The sequence below is a fragment of the Poecilia latipinna genome, unplaced genomic scaffold, assembly GCF_001443285.1.
Source record: "Poecilia latipinna isolate Pla-1442-1.1 unplaced genomic scaffold, P_latipinna-1.0 Scaffold338, whole genome shotgun sequence".
NCBI classification, from domain to species: Eukaryota; Metazoa; Chordata; class Actinopteri; order Cyprinodontiformes; family Poeciliidae; genus Poecilia; species Poecilia latipinna.
Window position 1 is genome coordinate 201,792 of NW_015112954.1, and position 6,251 is coordinate 208,042.

The 6,251-nt window shown below is 36.3% G+C and overlaps 1 long non-coding RNA gene across 1 annotated transcript; it reads right to left on the reverse strand.

Annotated features, from left to right (window-relative positions):
* Positions 1–6: 6 nt before the first annotated feature.
* On the reverse strand, positions 7–5,817 carry LOC106949353 (uncharacterized). Its single transcript, XR_001425360.1, has 5 exons — positions 3,631–5,817; positions 3,328–3,438; positions 2,468–2,524; positions 2,154–2,324; positions 7–245 (listed from the first exon to the last, which is right to left on the reverse strand). It is a non-coding gene; the product is annotated as an uncharacterized LOC106949353 (long non-coding RNA).
* Between the last annotated feature and the right edge of the window lie 434 nt (positions 5,818–6,251).

Genomic DNA, 6,251 nt, shown 5'->3' on the forward strand with positions numbered 1-6,251 from the left:
CTGTGCCGTTGAGTCGGTGGCTCCTGCGTTGTGGTGACGCTCGTGGTTTCAGGAAGTTCAGCAGCGGTGTGTGTTGAGTCATTTTGCATCAGCCTTTTAAGGTTCCAATCAGGTGCCATGTTCCTCATGTTTGTGCAGCAGGAAACAAACACAACTCCCAGAACCAAAATGAAGAAGCAGCACTGACTTCGTGACAAAGTAATAGAGCTCTTGTCTTCTGAGGGTTGATCAGTACTCCTCATTTTCTGTCTGGAAAAGAAAAAAAAATAATTAAAAGGTCATTTTAATGTTTAACCTTCTGATTTGCCAACTTTTCAGCTCATTGTCTAGGAATTAACAAAGTGATTAAAGAAATATTTTATTCTCTTAATGATTTCCAAAACCAAACCATGCAGAGAAAACGGGAAAGCTCTTAATTTTTTATAAATTATAATAAAATGAAATAGAGCAATCCTTTGTTGTCCCACAGGGAAATTCACCAGCAGGAAGTTCAAGGTAAACATCAATGTTCCTGAAAACATATCAGACATGTTACTGAAATATTGTCCAATTTTGTCCAATTAAATACTGAATATTTTGTCTGACATGTTGATTGAACTGCTTTTCCTCTAATTTTGCAAACATATTACCATTAAAATTTTTTTTTTTTAAAAACGCAGCGCTTTGCAGTGTGACAAATACTTACTTTGACAAGATAATAACTCGTAATTACAAGATCAGATATAATTCTATCTCATAATTATGTGATAACTGGGAAGGCATCATTTAGTGGCGTTCTGTTTCACTGAATGCCAGGCTCTTCTTCATAGAGAACCAGCGTTTTTATTAGTGATTAATTTTCATTTTCTGAGAGTATAATGAACATTAATCATCAATGCACTTTAATAAACCAACTGTTTGTGGTACAGAATTATGTAATACTGTCAAAATCTGACTTCAGAAGGAAACAAAACAGCATTTTATAATAATCAACAAAAATATTTTTTTAAAATCCTTGAATGTATTTTGAAATAGTTTCTTCCACATTATGTTATAACATTATTACATTTTGAACTGATTATTAAAAATGCAGGTTATTCTTTTTTAAAAAGTGGTGATATGGCACAAAAAGCTGGTTTGTGTTCAACTTCACTATTTTTATGATAATGATCATAATCTATATACATTTTAAATTTTTATAAATAGATCCCAAACATTTAGTCATCTGCTATATTCAGTGTTAACCCACATGTTGTTCAAGGCAAAAGGCTCACAACACGTCCATCTGGAAGATTAAAAAATGTATAACATTGATTACAAATATCCTCCAGAAATGCTGATTTTGAGCTGCAGGAATAAATCCAGCGCATCGTGATTTCATGGCACAGAGATCGTGATTTCATGCAATAAAACCAAAACAAAAAGCACCATGATTAGACTTTAACACATTATTATAAACATTATAAACAAAACTGAATTTCAACAACCACCACAGAGCAGAAAACCACCTCATACAGCCAAAGGGGTATTAAAGACGAAACAAATAGAAAGAATCCTCCTTTACATGCTCGTATCAAACACATTCATTTTTTCCAAAATAATTGATCAAAAAACTACATTTCTCTGTGGTTTCCAGCAAATAGCTTCACAGCCTGACGTCTGACTCATTCAGAAAAACGAAAGTTCTTCCTTGTTTGTCTTGATGTTGGTTGATGAGCCAAAATGCCTCACCAAGCACCTGACGCAGTGAGTTTCACTATTATAACCCTGTTTGTTGGAGATTTGATGTACCTCAGTCAGACATTTTTTCTCTGGCGAATGCAATGTGCTTCCATACTTTGTCAACAAGGCATTAAAGGTTTGGTGCAACCTGATTGGCTTTGAAGTGGAGGTCATTTTGCAATATTTGGATTTCCACCCATCCAGCATCCAAGCTGAACGTTGCATTAGCTGTTCAGTAATGCATGATGTGTCCATGATCATGAAAGGACTGGAAATGAATGAAACGCATGGCATGGCTGAAGCTGACCAAGGTCACAAAACCTGTTCTCAAAGACTTGGCCCAGTCTGACTTTCCTGCACCTTTGTCAAATATGTCAGATGCAGAAGTATTGTCTTTCAGCACCATCTGCACAAAGGGGAAATGCAACACGTCATGTTGGTGACAGTCTTACCTTTACCTGGCAGCTCACACTTCAAATGGCTAACGTCCATTAAAAACCTGTTGTTCCCCAGCAGTGAGGAGGTGCATTTGCATTTGGGCTGCATGTGAAACCCGTCTTTGTTCATCTCAGGTCCAGCAGGTTGATTTCATGACAGATAAACTGAGGTTATCTGTATTTAACCTAACAAGAGAGAAAATCAAGATGGTGGTTAACCTCAGTCCACCTTAACTAATCATATAACCCTAACTGATGCATATAACATTCAAAGACTATCACACAGTTGATAACTGAAACATTACTTTGTGTCAAAAATTAAAACATACCTCATAAGAGACAAATCGAGATGGTGGTTCACATCAGTCCAGCATCTTCATTAAATGCTGTACATTAAATACAATTCAAAAAATAACCATAAACAGACGACAGATCAATGGTTCCCAATGAACAGTTGACAGCAGTTAACAGTTATAAAATTAAACACCTAAAATGCACAACATTAATATTGTTAACAGTGAAAAACACACAAAACATGGCAAATTTCCACATGAAACTTTGTATACATTAAGATTTGTCAGACAAAATATAATATTTGTAAAGAAAACAGAGCTGATTCTGATACATATCATAGTTACTGATGGTAAAAGAAAAAGGGGGCGGAGCTATCGTTACCGGTTGCTATGGTAACCACCAACTGCCAAAAGGCAGCGTAACAGAAGGCCGATAAAAATCAGGGGACTAAACACAATGAATTCAAAGAATAAGTCATTTTAACAAACTTCACATCTGTAATGTTAAAATAAAACCCTGTTACACAGACATAGTATAAAATTACCAGTGTAAATTTTGATTTACCAGTAAAATCCAGTGTGGTCACAACATTTAAGTTTATTATTATGTGAAATTGATCCCAAAGGGGTCCTAAATTAAATTTTAAGGTTTCAAAAAAGATTAAGAAAATATCCTGTAACAGAGTATACAATCCATTAATCAGAACGGTGATTTAAAATGGTGGGCAGAAATCATTCAACAGAGTCTCATCATTGGAGGGCAGGACCTTTCAAACTGTTTTTAAAGTTTTTTAATTCATTTTAAGTTCACTTCACTCTCAAATTAAATAATATTCTGAATCTTTTTGCCCAAGAAACAGTCTTTGGTTTTGTTTGATTCTGTCTTTCTAACCTACCAGGATTTTTTAAGTCTCTTCACAGACGCACATGGTCCATATTTCCCTGAGTTGAGGAGACGGTTATCTTGGAGCAAAAGCAGGTCACGTCTGACACCATCCTGCATTTTCCTAGAAAGAAAGAAATGAAATCAAATCTTTGAATTAGCATTTCATTGTTGGTATTTTTGAAAAAGTCAAATGAATTAAAAATTGTTATGTTTGGTTTTGACTGCTAAGAATCTCATGTTGTGAATATTTATTTCTATTTTAGAATCATGCAGAGAAACAGAAGCGTTTAGAAAACCTGCCGACATGATTCACCTGAGGCCAGGTAACCGCAGCTCTGTGTTTGTTCAGGTCTGCAGACATCCTGCAGGTTTGACCCGACTTCTGTTCTAAATATTCAGGGACTCCTCCTTCCACCGGACCTGCCGGTCCTGACGCTCACCATATCAGTTGCTTCACTGGGAGCTTCTGGTTTTTACTCTCCAAGTGTCTCTGCTGCAACTTCTGTAAAACCGTTCAGTTTGCATCACTTCCTGTGGTCTTTGGGTGAAATTTCAAAATTAAAAGTAGAAACAGAGAATTAAAGGTTTATAATTTTACTGTTTTTTAGCCATAATAACATATTTATACCAAAAATATACAAATTTTGCTTTAAAATCCAGATTTCAAACTGTTTAATCCTGTTTGAAGTTTCCAGGTATGTAAAATGGAAGCTGCTTCTCATGTTTAGTCATCTAAAACCATAAAAACTATAAATGAAAGACAACTGAGCTGATTTGCTTCTGAATCTTTTTATTCAAACCTAAAGTCATTTTCAGACTCAGAAAAAACGCAGACTGATCCACCTGTGAAGATAATCTATATTTATTCAAATAGAGTTTTTCACTGTTCTTTAACTTCCACCGTTGTCAATAATTAAATGCAAAGACTAAAAGATCTCAAACAAACCCAAATGTGATGTTTATCAGTTAGAAAAAAGCAGCAGAAAATTACATTTTGATACAAACATGAAGGTTACCTGAGCTTCCTCTAAAACGAAAACCTGCAAGAAAATCAACTCTTTTCTAACATCATGTTTTAATTTTACCAACAAAAACAAAATAAAACAAATTAAAGAAAACATTAAACTATTAAAACACCTCAGTTTATAAAATAAAACTTTATACTCATCATTGCAGTAGGTGCACTATTTTTTGTGCCTAAATTCACATTAATAAACAAGCAGCAGGAATCAAACCTCAAGAGCTGAAAAGCAGCTGAGTTTCACGAAAAATACCCACAATATTTAAAACTATATTCCAAAACCTATATATTTTGGCAAATTACATCACAAGAATATTTTTTGTAATTAAAATTATTCTAAAATTAACTTCCTCCAAGTCTGCCAGGTGTTTTAAAACATGGCTGCTTTTCTCCGGTTAGAGGTATTTATTAAAGTTCACCAGCATGTTCGTCACTGCCTGCCAAACATAAATTACAACCATTATCCTGTAAATTAATCTGTACAGGAATAACAAAAATTGAAACGAAAAACGTTTTGTCGACTTTTAAGTGATGATACCCAAACAGGTTAAAAGAAGAGTCTGGAAAAACGTGGCAGAACCAGAACCAAACCAGGTGAGGCAGCATTTCTCTGGAAAAACCCTTCCTGAAACCTGAGCACGAGCAGAAACTGTTGGGCCCTTTAGATCAGAACTGAAAACATTTCTTAGCAGCAGTTTGAAACACTTGTTTCTTTAATGCAAATCTTTTTTTGCTCTATTTTCTTTCTGTCAACACTTTGATGTAATGTAAAGCACACTGGATTGTTAACATAAACTTAAAACTTATTTGAGCAAAGCAGACAGAATTAACTCCAGTGTGTGGATAAGAACGAGGTACATCTACTTCGTTTTTAAAAATTTTACTTCTGCAAGTATTTAACTGCAATCTACTTTTTATTTTCACTTAATTATTATTACAAAATGTCGCTGCTCTTAACTGAAGATCTAAAATGTTTAATCTAAAATTGTTCCATACACAGAAATAGACTTAGAGTTTATGTCAAAGTGAGACCTCCTGTCTATACAAAAGCTTTGTTGTTCTGCCATTTTATATCTGCTGATCCTGACTTGCCCTTTGAACCTACAGTTCAAGGGCGTAGGTTCGGTCTAAGTTTTGGTGGGGACCTTGGTGGGGACCTTGACCCCCCGGCAGCACAGTGAAATGTGAATGTGAGAAGGGGGGGGGAAACCACATTGGCTTAATAACCCCTCCCCCCAACCATAACCATATCATACATCTTGTGTATACAACCAGATACAGTCATACAGAGATAACTTCACAGTATATTTCATATCTGAGAACTAACACCTCACCTGGAGCCCTGAAGCTCCAGCCACCTCTCCATCGTTCTGCTCTGCCCCTTGCTCTGCTGTCTGAGCATCCTATGTGAAAAAATATTACATAATTAACAGACCTATTCTACCTCACATTCAGTGCTGACCTTACTAAACACCGGACTTTACAACAAATGTGATAGATATCTAACTTATGGGTCCACTCACTGTACTTACAGCCGACGTAGCGAAATAACTTCTAATGTCTGTCCTTTTCTTTTTTGGTGGCGACATGGCGACTCAGAAGGAGACGCGTGTGCCCAGCTAGCCGCCGCCTTTTTGCAGCTAATCAAAGAACGTCAGACGATTCAACTGACTCCCCCTCCCCCCACCCCCCGACAGGGTCTCGGAGGCTCATAATAAATGTCAAACTAAGAAGCTTCCGTTCCGCACCGCCTGTTGCTGCTAATCAAAGATCGTAGTTCCACGTTCTTTGAGCCAATATGGCAAAAATTGGTCGGGACTTTTTCATATCCCGTGAATATTGGTCGGGACATGTCCCTACCGTCCCTACCCAAACCTACGCCCATGCATGAAACCCAACAATAAAGGCTTCAA